The sequence below is a fragment of the Cynocephalus volans genome, chromosome 10, assembly GCF_027409185.1.
Source record: "Cynocephalus volans isolate mCynVol1 chromosome 10, mCynVol1.pri, whole genome shotgun sequence".
In the NCBI taxonomy this organism is placed as follows: Eukaryota; Metazoa; Chordata; class Mammalia; order Dermoptera; family Cynocephalidae; genus Cynocephalus; species Cynocephalus volans.
In genome coordinates this window covers 110428597-110444604 of record NC_084469.1, presented here as the reverse complement: position 1 = coordinate 110444604, position 16008 = coordinate 110428597, and the positions used below count along the sequence as shown (strand labels likewise).

At 53.1% G+C, this 16008-nt stretch overlaps 1 long non-coding RNA gene across 1 annotated transcript; it reads right to left on the bottom strand.

Moving 5' to 3' along the window:
* Positions 1–8457: 8457 nt before the first annotated feature.
* On the bottom strand, positions 8458–14166 carry LOC134389607 (uncharacterized). Its single transcript, XR_010024704.1, has 4 exons — positions 14060–14166; positions 13116–13193; positions 10202–10346; positions 8458–9010 (listed from the first exon to the last, which is right to left on the bottom strand). It is a non-coding gene; the product is annotated as an uncharacterized LOC134389607 (long non-coding RNA).
* Between the last annotated feature and the right edge of the window lie 1842 nt (positions 14167–16008).

The following is a 16008-nucleotide window of genomic DNA, read 5'->3' as shown; positions in this document are numbered from 1 at the left end:
TGTGCATTAAAAATCCCGGAGAGGTTGGTGTGGGCAGGGGAGTGGGAGCCCTCGGAACTCTGCCCGCGCCCCTCAGCCAGTCCCGTGCATTATCCCCCCGCTCACCTGGGGCTTGGAGCGCGTGATCAGGGGTTTCACCTGAGAGGGGGCTCGCCTGGAGCAGGGACTGGAGGCCAGGGCACCAGAGGAGATGAGTGTGGGGGTGGGGTGAGAGGTCCAGCCTCTGTGTCCCACCGTCAGCCACCAGGGGTCGCCCCAGCTCCCGGCCCTGCTGAGAGCCCAGAGCCTGAGGCCTGTGGACCTGCCTCTCCCGGGGCCATAAGTCCCCTCCCTGTGCTACTGGGGGTCCAGGACTGCTCCACGGGAAGAGCCAGGTTCAGGGAAGGAAACGAGACCCCTGGCATTAGAGCTGCGATTGCAGTCGCCCTTCATACCCACGGGTTCCGCATTTGTGGGTTCAACCACCCGCGGATCTAAAATATGTTGGAAAAATTAAAAAATGACACACAACAATAAAAAAATATAGCATAACGACTATTTACATAGCGTTTATATTGTATTATGTATTATAAATAACCTAGAAATAATTTAAAGTACACAGGAGGATGTTACATGCAAATGCGACATCACTTTATATCAGGGACTTGGGCATGCTCCGATTTTGGTGTCTACTGGGGTCGTGGAACCTATCCCCCACAGACACTGAGAGACAACTATATTATCACATGTGTCCCTGGCAATGCATCTGACCTCCCCACCCCAGGCCCCTTCCCTCGTGTGACATTTGCATATGTGTATCTTTTTTGGATATAATTTGCATGATTTACTTACTTGAATTAAATCTGTGTGGCATGTGCATATCTCTCCATAGATTTGTGTTGCTTCTAAGAGCCAGTGTGGTGGGTGACAGTGATGGGGCATCTGGGTGTGCTGGGCCACCTCAGGTAGGTGGAGCATGTACCTCTTCCTTAACCAGGTTCCTTGACATCACATGTCACCTCAGTTCACTGAGGCAGAGGCCACCCTAACCTGCACAGGGATCCAAGCAGCTGGACACAGGACTGGTTTGGAGTCTTGAGTTGAGGGGGCTCCTCCCAGGGGTCTAGGTGGCATCTGCATGTTCGCCAGCTCCCCGGGGGACTGATGCGGTGGCCAGTTTCCTGGGGCTGCTGATATTCTCCTCGATCCGTGCACCTTAACCTCGCCCGTCCCACCGAGGGAGGACCCTTTCTGACGTCCCTTGTGCAATTGGCAGCACGTCCAGAATTGATTGGAGATGCGAGGGCTGGGCTGTAGGTTGGAGGGTTTGAAATGGTGGCGCAATACCTGGAGTGTGTGATCCTGACGTCTCATGGGGTGGGCTGAGACGGGATGCGGGGCTGTCACCTCTTAGGTTCCTACTCTTGGAATAGAGAGAACTGGAAGGTGAGGGCTGCTTCCAGTCTCAAAAGGCACATCCAAATCTGTAGGAGCCTGAGTTCAGGGAGCCAGGGGACCTGCATTTTAATTAGGGACACTAAGGAAGATTCAAATGGCATGATTTCCCAAGAACAGTACGTACCCACGTAAATAAATAGGCAGGGACACTGGGGCAGCCTTGAAGGGACTCCCACGGGCCCATGAGGGCATCGATTCGTGCAGGAATCACCAGCAGACGCCAAAACCAGCATAAACTTTGAGGAGGGAGCTCAGTGCTATTCTCGCCCACCTCCCTCAGCTGAAGAGTTGGGGAAACCGAGGCACAGGGCAGGACCCCGGGGATGTGTGTGCAGGCCCTCTGCCCCAACAGCCACAGCCCAGCCAGCCAGAGCCCGAGACAGGACTGGGGTCCCGCACCCCCGCGCTGCCCTCCACGCCTGTTTCCCCCTCCGGACCGGGCAGAGCAGTTTTCCCTGCCCCGAGGCCTGGGCCCAGAGCTGAGGACAGTGGCCACACAGGGGGTGCTCACAGAGTGTCTGAGGTGGTGTGTCCCATTCTGCCCATGGGGACATCTGGGCTGGGGACCTCCCAGGGCCTCTTGGAAGATCTGCAGCATCACGTGCTCTTTTCATAACCACTAGAGCATCACGGCTGGGGATGTGGTGACGTTCCTAGAGTCCCCATGTACTGACACTAGCTGGGGCTGTCTGTCCCTGCAGGTGGCAGTGGCGGAATTTCAGCAAGCAGGACACAGAAGTGCTGGGTGACTATTTTCATTCCCATCTGAGCAACTCTTACCCCAGAGAAGCTGAAGAAGAGCCGGCCAGGAAGGGCAGCGTCACAGTCTCCCAGGGGACGGCCTCTCCTGCCACACCTCCCTGTCCCTGGAAAGGGTGGAAGGTTAAATCCCATGAGGAGGATCCCAGGGAAACTAATTAAATATGTGCTGTGTTAGTCCGTCTCTGTTGCTTATAACAAAAAAAACGGAACTGGGAAGTTTGTAAGAAAGTGAAGTTTATTGCTTATAGTTTCAGAAGCTAAGAAGTTCAAAGTCCAGGGGACACATGTGGTGAGAGTCTTGGTGGTGGCGACAGTGCCCCAGGGTTGTCACATGGCAACAAACAGAGGAGCAGAGAGACCAACCTCTCATGTGCTCCTCTTTTAAAGCCCTCACAAGCACACCCCTGACCACCATTTTTAATCCGTTCACTCCGCCTGGTCCCATCATCTAATCATGTCTCCAAGGCTCCACCTCTCAATGACCTTAAGTGAATTTCCCACCCTCTTTACACTGTGACAGTGGGATACATGGGGGGGGGGGGGACATTCAACCCAAGACACGTGGAGAGACACAGGAGCCAAGTGTCCAGGTCCGAGTCGGCCTGACTAGGCCCAGAGCCCAGCTCTGCGCTATGAACGTTCAACTCGGGCAGGTGCTGTCCTCCCTCACCTGTGACCCAGGCACGCAGTGTACCCACTCGGAGCCCTGGGGACTCACCGAGGGCTGTGGGCAGAATGGGAGGCCCCTGAGGTGATGCTGTGGAATAGTAGCTTTGTGAGGTAACCTAGGTGCAGGGTGAGGTCCCTGACATAATGGGTTTAGAGGGTGAGGACCCTGAGGTGACGGAGGTGGACTGAGATGTCCCTAAGGCAATGTTGTGCAGGGTGAGGTCCCTGATCCTGTCAGCCAGCTGCAGGTGTCCTCTGCAATGGAGGCAAAGGAGAGGAGTGAACGTCCAGAAGCCAAGGCAGGCTGCAGGAGTGGAAGGTGCAGGCGTCAGTGTGGGCAGCGACGCTGTGCACCGCTGTGGTGCAGTCTCCCGCTCACGCATGCGCAGCTCCCCTACCTCAGGGCAGCAGTCATGACAGGTGCTGACACGTGGCAGGTACTGGGTCACTGGATGTCACTCTGACCCTCTGAGGTGGTTCCACATCTGAGCTTTAAAGTTGGAGGTGCTGAGTTTCTAGCCCTTGGTCCCTGTGCTGTGCCCCCAGCTGATGCTACGTCCCGCTGCTACACTGTGACAGGGAGGACTCGGGAGCCCCTCGGGGCCACGCAGGCAGCTAAACATCACGGGGGTACCAGTGACATCTGACTCCACTCACCCGGAACTGCTTTGGTGTCCTGAGACAGAAGGCCAGAGCCAAACCAAGGGCTGCACCTGTGGGTCTTCTTGGCCCTGAAAGAAGCGTGAGGCGCAGCTGCCACTCAGCCACCCCGACAGTTGTCTGCAGAACGGCCAGATGCACTTTGGGGCTGCCACAACCCAGGACTGGGGTCTCCTGAGAGTGATGGGTCTGGGGTCAAAGACTTCATCTGAAGAGAGGGGTGGTTGCAAGCAAAGGTTTGGAATGTACAGGCCACATTCCCATGAGTCCCCCGCTGTGTGGCCTGGGCCAGAATTCCAGGCTAGGAGCCTCTTCTCACTGATGTGTCCGCCAGGTCGCAGGACATCCTAAAATGAGGATAACTAGTTCAAGGGGGAGTTCTGAATTTGGGGTGCAGCTGCACAGGGTGTTTATCCCTAGGTTTGCCCAAGGACGGGTCAAGGGGGAGGGAGAGCACGCTTAGTGCAGCGGGGGTTGGCCAAGGCCCAGGGGTGTCTTCTGGACAGAATCGGCACAGCTCAGGCTTAGGTGGCCCCAGGGAGACGTGCAGGAGAGCCAAGCTGATGGGCAGGGCTGCAGGGGACACTGGCCAGCTGCAGCTGCTCGGCCATAAGGGTCACGGGCCCGGGCAGGGAGTGGCTGTGGCTCCCGAGCCACAGCAGGGGCGAAGGTGCCGCTCTATGGAGCTGCCTGTGGGGGCCGCTCCCCCTGGAGGTGGCGGGTCCTGGCCAGGGACCTGCTGTCCCAGCCACTGCACCCCTCACCCCACCAGCAGCCAGTCCAGCCTCCTTGACTCACCCACACTGAAAGTTTGTTGCTTGTTCTGCTAAAATGCCAATTGAACTCAATGCGAAAAAGCGTTTGCTGCCGTTCTCTGCAAACTTGGTCCACAGACAAGTTCTGGAGCATTCTCTGGAGATCCGTGGAAGCCAAGCATTTATTCTGGGCTGGGTTAAGAGGAGGCGGCCCTCGCACCGGGAGGCAGAAAGAGAGAAGACGCTGTGCTAGCAGCGGGGAGCACACACAGGCTTTTTCTTTTTATGGTTAATATTGAGAGGATAATGCTGGGTCATTAAAGAAAAATTGTTTCAAGGAGCAAGGTCTGCCACGATCCTACACTGTCACTCAGCTGTCTTACTTCTGTCCGTCACACAGTATGTGCATTTCAGGGCGGTGACAGATGCTTACCTGGGAATGTGGAGGGGGTTCCAGTTCTGCGCCACCCTGTACGGGCCACAGAGGATGTCTCGGTGCCTGTAGGAAGGGGCTGGCCCAGGGGTGATCACCAGGGCGATTCTGTCCCAGGGAACGTTTTCGTTGTCACGACTGGTGGGGGTGGGTGGAGTCCAGGGATGCTGCTCGACACCCTGCAATGCGCGGGACAGGCCCCCACCGCAGAGAATAACCCAGCCCCAAGCTGCCCAGGGTGACAAGCCCCACCCTGGGGGGCCTCGGAGGGTGTCTGCAGTCAGACCCGGGTCCACATTCCATCTCGGCTCCGGCCCGGCTCCTCAGCTCGCAGACTCTGCTTTCGTGCGGCCTGGTGTGATGACAGCTCCTTCCCAGGTCGTCATGGGGATTAATTAAAGCAGCATGTGGCAGCGCCTGGCTCGGCGCGTGGTACATTCCAGCTGCCCCATCAGAGCTGGTCCCTGTCATCGGTCAGTAAGTTTTGGATTCCATCGCATTCTTTCCCTAGACTGAACTCCCGGAGTGGGGCTACCGGGTCCAAGGGGATGCCCATCTCTCTGGCTCTCGCTGTCTCTAAAGAGGAATGCAGAATGTCACCTGTCACCTGTCGCCTGCTGCTGCTGTGAGCAGCAAGTGGTGCTGGTCTGCCTCAGCGCATCACAGACACTCTTGTTTTCCTTCCAGCTCCTTCCCCGGCCAAGGTCCAGCAGCCCCTAGTCCTTAGGCAGCGGAGGTCGTCCCTCTCCTCTAAGACACGCTGGCTCCACGGTGTCCTCCACCTGCTGCAGACACTTCCCTGGGTTCATGGTTCAGTCTCCGCCACCTTCTGTCCTGGTCTCCCAGCTGTCTCTGGGAGCCTGTTTCTCTGCGCCGGTGAGAGCGACGGGCAACTCAGGGGGTGCCCACAATCTGTTCTTATTGTGTCTCATGCTGGGTCAGCTTTTCCAGAGACTTCTCTGTGTGTCCACAGGTCTCCAAATGGTTTGGCAACAAAAGAATCTGGTATAAAATGAACATGGGCAAGTTTCAGGAAGAGGCCATCATTTACACAGGCAACACGGCCACAGAAGCCAGCGAAGCTGGGGTCCCGGGGAACCCAGCCAACTGCCCGCTAATGTCCAGCTCTGGAGACTGAGGCCAGCCTGGCCCAAGGACAGTTGTCACCCATGCATAGTGAGGACCACTGATGGGCATCTGGGGAGGTGCTGCTGGGAACGCACCTCCCCTCCTAGCTGGTCACTGCCTGCCCCTCTGTCTTTTGTTTAAACCGGGAGATTTCTGTCCTCGTTGGCTGTGATGCCAACTGACAGCTGCCCGTGGGCCTTGCAGGTAAGAAAGGTTGTGAGCGGTGTGGGGAGGAGTCCCCGCTTGCCTCCTGCCTGGCGTCTTCCCCAACACAGGGCAGTTGCAGGGGCCACTTTTTGGGCCAAGGCGGCTCAGCCTGCCACTCGTCTTTACCCTTTCCACCTCTTCCAGGTTCCTCTGGTCCCTTCCTGCTGACCAGTGCCAGGGACACATTTCTGGCATTGTGGATGCTGGCCTGTCTTGGGCCCCCTCTGGGGGAGCCAGCCTGCAGGCTCAGGTGAGTCCCCAGGAGCAGAACGGGCCATCTTGACAGCCCCTCTCGTCTCCACGTGGCTCCCCAGAGGTCCCGCATCTGCATGGTCCACGTCGTGGTGACTGGATCGGCTGAGCGTCTGCAGGGCGCAGCTCTGCGGGGCCCAGTCTGCGAGGACGGTGCCCTTCACCTCCTCTTCTGCCCGGCACAGGGTGAGGCCCCAAAGGAGGGCTCAGGTGGTGGATGGGAGGAGCCCTCCCTCCCGGGAAGTGTGGGGAGCAGGAGGTTCTGTCCTGGGAGGGGGTGGCAGGGCTGAGAGGAGGCCTGCTGGGCTCAGATCTGCCACATGCACGCACGGCACCATCAGGCCAGGCCAGGAGGAAAGGTCTCGTGCTGGCAGCGCATTGGCTTCTCTGAGCAGAGGCTGCAGGTGCCCGACGTGGCCACTGCAAAGGTCTGTTTGGGTGAGTGGGAAGGAAATGAGCCAGGGATCTCGGGCACCCGACGTACCCTCTGGAACATTCTCAGGGTGTAGAGCAGCGTGCCCATCCCCCTACCCAGTCTCCCCTGATGGTCATGGGCCTGACCCCACTTGCCAGGGAGGCTGGGGGTGGGGCTGGTGGGACCCCCATGTGGGGACTGTCCTGTGCATAGGCACAGAAGTGACATACCCACCTCCTCGTGAGGCTGTGCAGCTGAGCCAGGGCAGTGCATGCCCACGCCATCCCTGCAGGGCAGCTGCCCTCCCATCACCATGGCAACTCCAGCAAGGGCAGACATTGCAGTGTGGCTATCACATGACACAAGCTGCATTCCTTTAGTGTGGAGTTACTGACACATAATTACATATGATAAAATTCACCCCCTTCAAGTGTGCAGTTCAGTAGCTTATAGTTGATGCACAATGCGTAACCATCACCACTAATGCCAGAACACTGATTTCATCACCACGAAAAGAAACAGTCACCTATTAGGAGTCACTCCACGTTCTCCCCTCCTTCCACCCCCAGCAGCTGCTAATCTTTCTGTCCTGATAGATTTCTCTCTTCTGGACATTTAATGCAAATAATGTAGCCTTTCATGCCTGTCTTCTCTCACACAGCATAATGTTTTCAAGGTTCATCCAGGTTATAGCATGGATGAGTAGCTATTCCTTTTTATGGCCAAATAATATTCCTTTGTATGGATAGACTACATTTTGTTAATCCACATCTCGATGGACATGTGGGTTATTTCCATTTTTTGGCTAAAATGAACAAGGCTGCTATGAGCACTCATGTAATAGATTTTGTGTGAGCACATGCCTAGGGAGTAGAATCGCTGGGGCAGATACTAACCCCACGTTTCACTTTTTGAGGAACTGCCTAAAAGTTCTGCCAAGCGGCTGTACCATGTTACATTCCCACCAGCAACGTATAAGGCTTCCAGCTTCTCCACATTCGTACCAGCACTTGTCAATGTCCGTCTCTTTCACTCCAGCCATCCCAGTGGATATGAGGTGGTAGTTCATTGAGGTTTTGATCTGCGTTTCCCTAATGGCTAATGATGCTGAGCATCTTTTCACGTGTTTCTCAGCCATGTGTACATCTTCTTTGGAGAAATGCCTGTCCGATCCTCTCCCCGTTTTTTAATTAGTTGTCTTTTGATCACTTACTTGTAAGAATTCTTTATATATTCTGGATATTAGACTTATCAGATATATGTGTTACAAATCTTTTCTCCCATTCCGTGGATTGTCTCTTTACTTTCTTGAGAGTGTCCTTTGAAGCACAAAAGTTTTTCAGTTTTTAATCTTTTCTGACAATAGAAAAAAAAAGAAAAAAGTTTTTCATTTTGATGAAATCCAATTTATTTTTTCTTTTGTTGTCTGTGCTTCTTTGTGTCATATGCAAGAATCCATTGCCTAATTCAAGGTTGTGAGATTTATGCCTATGTTTTCTTCTAAGAATTTTATATTTTTAGGTCTTTGTATACAGTTTTATAGTTTTAGGTTTATAGGGGAAAGTGTAAGGAAGCAGGTTTGGGGGTGGAGGGTTTGGAAAGGAGAGTTGTGTTAAAGCCAATACTAAAAATCTATAAGAAAATGATTGAGAGTCCTATAGAAAACACAATGAAACCAGAGAGCTTTAATTCCCTCCAACCTCATTTATTATTTATGGGACAAACTTTTATTGAGGAACTATTACATGCTGTCACTGTATCAGGAGCAAGGAACATGAAAATGAACAGACCATAATCCACATTCTGGCATCTACCCAGTATGTCATAGCTCCTAATTTTGGCTATTATTTACTTTTTCAAACAATGGAACAATCTGCTTGCCTTAGCAAGGTATCACTTTAAATTACTTGGGAATCTTGTTTAGAGATATATTCAGAGGTCTTATCCCTATGGAACAGAATACTAATTGAAAAAGTTTCCCTGAAAGCAACAATGATTCTAACACCTCAACCACAGATGGAATCAAATCACCTTAAATATTCTCATTTCTAGAAGGATAATTTTAGCTGACAAAAGCAGTCAAAAATGTTATGCAACTCCTGGAGAGAGACCTAGGTACAACACAAAAGCCTAGATATTCACAGAGGGCCCTGAACTACAAAAACGAACACAGCGCAGGAGGCAGCTGCCCCGGGCATTTCAAAATAAGGTTGCTTGTAAAAGGGAAATAGGGAAGAATCAATCTGCAGTAGATGCCACCCTTCATTCGTAAAGGTCACTCTAAATACAAACCTACAAAAAAGGAAACAGAAATAGTTAAGGAAATGGGGATTGAGACTATGTAGGGACACACAAGTTCAACCACGGAAGTTATTCCAGTAATTTAGGCAAAAGGAAGCCTTTGGCCAGGAGCTAGTTTTTAAACCAGGAAAGAAGGAAAATTGTTTAACATGACACAAGAAGAAAATCTGCAGGACTTAAGTAAAAGAACAACTTTTATTTTATTTTATTTATTTATTTATTTATTATTTTTTTTCTGTATTAGGCTTTCTTTTCTTTTCTTTTCTTTTTTTGTCTTTTTCGTGACCGGCACTCAGCCAGTGAGTGCACCGGCCATTCCCATATAGGATCCGAACCCGCGGCGGGAGCATCGCCGCGCTCCCAGCGCTGCACTCTCCCAAGTGCGCCACGGGCTCGGCCCAAAAGAACAACTTTTAAACAAAATAAACTTAAAGTCTGTGAAAAACTCATTACAACGTCCTTATTTCCTAAATTGGCCATTGGTCCAACTGACACTTCCACTTTTCTTACTCAACTGCAACTTCCCATCTCTCTCCTGATCAGAAGTGTGAAATGGCTTCTCACCACCTGCCTCGATAATCTCCAGGAGGCTTAAATGGGGGAAATCATCATTGTCGTCATCATCAACCACTGTGTTCTGACTGAGGCACTCAGGAACTGTCACTTCAATGAGTGAGTGGTACCTGCTCATTTGTGAAATATTCTGCATGTTGCTTTACTTTTCATTAATAAAACCACTTCAAAACGGATTTTGCTGAGATCCTAGATTTTAGATAACCTCAGGAAGTTGTTTTAAAACCAACAAAGTTCACCTCTTAGGAAAAGTACACTCAGGACAGCAAGACTTTCCTTTGGCACTAGACCAGGTTTGCTAAGTGTTAAGCTAAGAGTGTAACCGAGGTCTGCAAGCAAGCCAAGAAAAAAGACTTCAGGCACCAAGTCCACTGCTACCTAATCAACCTCCTTAAGGATAATGAGAAAGAAAATTTCAAATATGAAAGTCTACTCCCCATGTTTGGACTAATAGATCCTCTCAGGCTCACACTATCTGGTTCTGGGAACTTCCAAATCATCAGTTCACCCTTGAGTCCTGGCATTCTTTGCAAGGGTGTGCTGAGAGCTGAATGTGCACTGACATGCTTAAACACACATACTTACAATGCTTCCTGTCCTCATACTTACTGCTCCAAAGGTAGCAGGACTCAGGGCACACCACTCCTGTGACTGTTTATGCCTTGCCACTTCAGTAAGTGTGTGGACAGTCAAAATTACATCATCACCTCCCTTTAATGATCAGAATTTCATCTATATTATAAGGAAAGTCCACCTGTAGGGATATGGAGGTATTAACAAAAGTTACACAAATCTGTACTATTAGAAAATACCTAAGTCATTTATGTTGTTCTAATTTAGGGTCCTTTAATGATTAGGAGACACACACGACAGAAATAAATATTTTACTACTTATAGGTCCTGGGGATACACGGCATGCCCAAGGCCACCCATGGCGGTCAGGGAATGTAAGGAGGGGGAGAGAGAGAGGGACCCGTGGGCCAATGCCTTTATCAGGGTCCACGGCATTATCCAAACAGGTTTCCCGCAGGAGTTCTAATTGGTGGGTTTAAAGCAAGCAGGCATGAGTTCCAGGAGGTCACAAAGTGACTGAAAGGTGGTTACTGTGACATATCTGCCAGGACTCAAGGGGGAATTGATGATTTGAAATGCAGGGTGTAGGGTCAGCAGGGCTGTACTTAGCTGTCCCACAGGGAAGTGGTCACCAAAGAGCTGTTGTATGAAATAGATGTCTGGATGGACCAAGGACTGGGGGTCCCAAAGAAAACTGGGGGTGGGGAAAGTGGGTGGAACTAGAAACTGTGTTAATGGTGAATGAGTCCTGCTTCTGGTATGAAAAAGCTACTAAGATGAGCTGCCTTTCCCAGTGTCAGGTACAGACTGGGTCTTCAGGACATCACTGCAGACAATTCTGCTTCCTGTTTCCATCAGGTTTCCACAAATCACCCTTCGGCAATACCCAGCTTTACAGTCTCATACTGAGTTCTTAGGAATCTCACTACTAGACAAAAAAGGAGTCCACCAGCCTTTGATGAGCAGCAGCTTCCAGGCTCCCAGGCAACTGTGGCCTGAGGGTCACTGAGGATGTGACCCTCAGAACGTGCACACTGTTCTGCAGGGGGAAGAGGGGCAGAGCCTGTGACAGATTTTTAGAGGGGCCCATGACTCAAACATAGGTCAAGGACCCTGGCAGGAGAGAAGAGCTCTGGAGCCTGACAGCTCTGACAGAGGAACTCTCAACCCTAGATTTATAACCTTCATAAAGCACTCCTAAAGGCGGTGGAGAGAAGCGAATTAAATCACCTATGTCAATTGCAAATGCCATTAAATTTATTATTACTAAAAAGTTAGCTCAATTGATGAAGCGCAGCCTTATAAACCCAAGGTCATGGGTGTGGGTTCCCATACCAGCCAGCCAATAAAATAAAAAATAAAAAATTAGGCTATTTATGATAGCACAAAATAGACAATCCTTTGTAAATGAGATAAAATGTTCTGCCTTACTGGTTCTATACAAGAAATACCTGAGAACGTGACCAATGAAAGGTCCAATCAGAGGGAACAGAGCCACACCTTCTGCAGGAAGAGCTCAGGGTATAGATGAAGAAGGTCAGAAGGTCAGTCAAGGAAAATGGCCTCCTTCACACAGGAAGTCTCCAGCTCATCTGGGCTGAGCCTAACCTGAGATGGGGCATTCCAAAGTCCCCAGCATCCTGCCCCTATCTGTGTAGCCAGCAGGAACACCAATAACAGGGGTCTTCAAAAGTTTATGGGAAGATTCGTGTTACCGTTTCATTCTATTTTTCCACAAACTTTATGCAACACCCTCATACATAGTTCAATATTCCAAGACTTTTCAGTGATCATGACAAAATAAACTTTGCACAAGCTCTTGGAGCTCCTTCCTAATAATGCGGAAAGTGTACAAAAGAATCCAGGTTTAAGGAGACAGGTATGTTTTCCCTCTTTCGACATACTTATGGTGACGCAACAGGTTGAGGGGCGTGTGAGATGAAAAATTCTTTCTTGATATACGATCAGGCTTAACAGACTGTAGGGGTTACAAACGGGATGGCGGGCAGATTGGGTGAGAGCAGGGTCAGAAAGATGTGCAAAAGCCCACCCTGACCAGTTTATCAGGAGAGACACAATCTGCTTCCCCTCCCAGACTGATAATCTACCAGGCTGCAGAATTTACTGTGAGGAAAAGACGTACGCAAGCTGTGTTTTCTCCACAGAAGACTAAGTGGCCTACCTGAGGACTGAAGACTGTTACCCGGACTTGTGTGACCTTTAGGGCCTTGAGTTTATCTAAAGGCTAGGTCAAAGAAATGAGGGAGATCTGAAGCTTCCAAAGTCTCCAAATAAAAGCCCCAGAGGTCTTCCTACCTCAGAAAGAAGCCAGAAACCAGCTACCTAATGATTATCAAGCATAAATGATGCCCCCCTGTCTAATTTTAGAGCCTTCAAACAAGAAGAGCTCTCTTTGGAAACTGGCAAAGAAGAGGTGACTGGCTGCATTCCATTCTAAAGCCAATTTAAGGGAGACTAAAACATCAGGAGACTGCGGCAAGGAAAATCCCTCAGATTTGGGATTGTGTTGGGCCAACAGATGCCCAGGGAAGGCCACACCTGAGCAGAGCTCACCCCTTAAGCAGACCCCCGCCCCCCCAGGCTGCAAGGTACACAAGCAGCTCCCAGGACATGCCCACAGTGCTGCCTCTGTGGTGACAGCTTCTGGGTGTGAAGAGCCCACCTTCCACCTTCCTCCGGCTCCTACTAACCCTTCCAGAATCTCCTCAGTGCCATGAAAGTTTACCTCATGTTAGGTGCCAGACACTGCGTACGGCCCTGGGACTCCAAAGGAAAGGACGACAAAGCCTCTGCTCTTAGACTAGCCTGACAGACAGGGCGTCGCAGAAAGGCATCCTCTTGGCCGAGCTCATCTGTGCTACAAGGTACCGTCACACAGCACACTGCTGTCGTGACAACTATCTGCACATGAGTCTGCCCCATTCTCTACCTCTCAGTAAATTCCCAGCGTGCAGAAAACGTCTCAGCCGTCCTGGTTCCTCTAGCACCGGGCACAATGCTCCAAAAACTAGAAAGAAAAGGGTCAGAGGGTGAGGAGGCCTCCCCGCTTTGCAGACAGAGCCACGTTGCCTGAGAAGCTCGGGAGAGCAGGTGTGACGAGCGCACGCGCGCCCCGCCCTGCACACCTTCTCCTCTCCTGTCCTCCCTGGGGCTGCCTGGTCCTGGCCTTCCAGCCTCCTCTCCAGAGGGCTCTCGCGGAGGCACAGTCCCCACCGCAGATCCTGGTCCCACCTCCCATCACACACCCCATTAACGCACCCTCGTCCTCCGAAGGACTCCAGTCCCCTCCTGTCTCCTCGTAACTCCGGCAGCCCCCTCCCCGCCGTGGGCTGCCTGGTGCAGCGGACCCCCCAGTCCCGGCGGGAGGACCAGCGGCGGCTGCAGTCCAGACCCCTCGAATGTCCCACGGCGCGCGGCAGAAGACCCAGACTCCCCTCGGACCCTGGCAGGACCCCCGCGGTCGGGTGCCAGCCCCTCTGCAACTCCGCGCTCGCACACCGGGCCTCGGGGCCGCCACACGCGCGCCCCGCCCTTTCCTCTCCCTGCCCAGGCGCCACACGTGACAGCAGGGACTCATCGCGTCGCCCCCTCGGTGCATGGTGCGTCCTAAGTGTCCAGGAGTGCTCGCCGAATTCAGGATAGACAGACGGAAAAGGCTCCTCAGGGGCCCGCGGACCATCCTCCCGAGGTCTCTCGGTTCCCACAGCGGTCGCCCCGGGCGCACGCCCGGGTCCCCGCACAGACACGCCCGAGCCCTCCTCAGAGCCCGCGCGGCCGTCCCCGCCACACTCCCGCCCTCTGCCCGGGACCGGCCCCGGAGATCCTTCCCGCCGCTGCGCCCCAGGCCCGTCCCGCGCGGCCGTGAGGACCCACCGGCACCCGCTCCCCGGGCCCCCGGCCTCCTCCGCCCCGCCGCGGGACAGCGCTCTTGTGGGGCGGGCGGTGCGCGGCGCTGGGCGTCCAAGGGCTGCGGGGCCGAACGTCCGCTCACGAGGAGCCGCCCGCCGGAAGCGCGCGCGCCGCCAGCCAAGCGGCGCCGCCCGTGCGCCGCGCGCGCTCTCGCGCCTGGCCCCGCCCCCCCGCCAGCAAAACGGCGCCGCGCACTGCCCTCGAGACACGCCCCCAGCAGCCTCCTCCCGGGCTCAGGACCCGGTTCAGGACCCCGTTGGGGGTTGCCAAGGCAAGTTCTCGTCCCGTCCCCTGACCCCAGCCTGAGAACGGGGGACGTGGACGTCACTGCGCTTCCGAGGTCCTCACCCTGCACGTGTCCACCACACACGAGTCCTTCAGAGCCTCGCACCTCCTCAGAGTCCTCGTTCCGCCTCAGGTCCCCTACTGTCCCTGTAGGCCACTCCCTCCTCCTCGGATCCCCCCACGCCCCTCAGAACCCTACCAACACCCCTCCATTCACTTCCGGTAGCCCCAAGCCCCTGCCCCCTGCTCGGTCCCCTAATGCTCTTCTCAGCCCCAGTCCCATCACGTGGGTTACAGGGCTCCTGGATCTTCACCTGGAGCTTTCCACGCTCCTTTCACCTGGCCGAGGGGTCAGGTGTGCGCGGTGATGGCAGCGAGGACGTCAGAACCGAACGCTTGTCTCCACTGCTGAAATCAATTCTAGGCACCTGTCAAGGTCCAGCTTCCGAGTCACCTCGCTTGTTTATTCATTTTCTCAGCTACAGCCTCCCCGGCCGCCTCGGAAATGCTAACACGCGGCGACCTAGCACGCGGCGACCGAATGAATGATGAATGCTTGCCGAAAGCCTACCTCGCGGTGCAGCCCCAGTCAGAGCGAATCCTGACAAGTGTGTTTGGTTCTAGCCGTGAGGACTCAGGGCATTGGAGAATGATCCTCGAGCGAGAGAAAAGGAATAGACTGGACACGAATCCCTTCTCCAAAGTCATGGAACCTCCCCGAACCTGTTCACTCTGAGGACAGAAAATTTGAACACCATCTGGATTGCCAGAAGTGGGGAGACTACAAAGGGGACCTCGGAGAGTGGAAATCCCTGGAACAACAGGGAAGGTTCCCTGATGAAGGAAACGCAACACTTGGCCCCAATAACAGGAAGTAATAGAACGCATGGGGCCTGAGAGCGGCACCCTGTACAAAAGATCAGCCACTAGCACAGAACTGCATAGGTGGCCTGAATAATGTCTTTCAGAGAACTTGGAAGTTTCAGGGACCAGCAGAGAATGCTGACGCAAGAGAAGCCAGCCCAGAGTGGCTGAGACACAGAATTGCCTTTTGGAGGCCATTGGGGGGTCCGTCCCCCACCCCATAGAATTGGTTGGCTGCCTTGGCACCCAAAATGACATGTCCGTTCAACAGGCCCTAAGCTCCATGGCAGAAAGGACTGTATCTTTCATGGGCTACTGCATGGGCACATGGTGGAAGGTGCTGGTCTGGGTGGTCACCTCTGGAGACCCAGGCCCCAGGAGCCACGCTGCTCACCTTGGACCCTGGAGAAGTACCCAGCATCTCAGTTCATTCTTGCCTCTTCTCAGAGGAGGGGACTGGGAGTTTTCCCAAAGGGAAACTTAAACCCATTTAAGGTAGAAGATATCTAGATGTTTTTGGTTCTTCAGTGATGCATATTTTAGTGTTTTAAGAATTTGGCCTCTGATTAGGTTCAACTTGCAGCTGTTATTCAACATGTGAATCTAAAGCAGGGACATATACTGTCTCCTCACTGGGGAGGGGGGAGCAGAGAACCCAGATCCTGGCATACACTGTGGCTGGCAGGGTGCCTCTCTGAGCATCTGAGAGGGGACTCACTTATCATGGGTGTGGCATATCTGAGGTTTTGGGGGGCTGTGGGTGA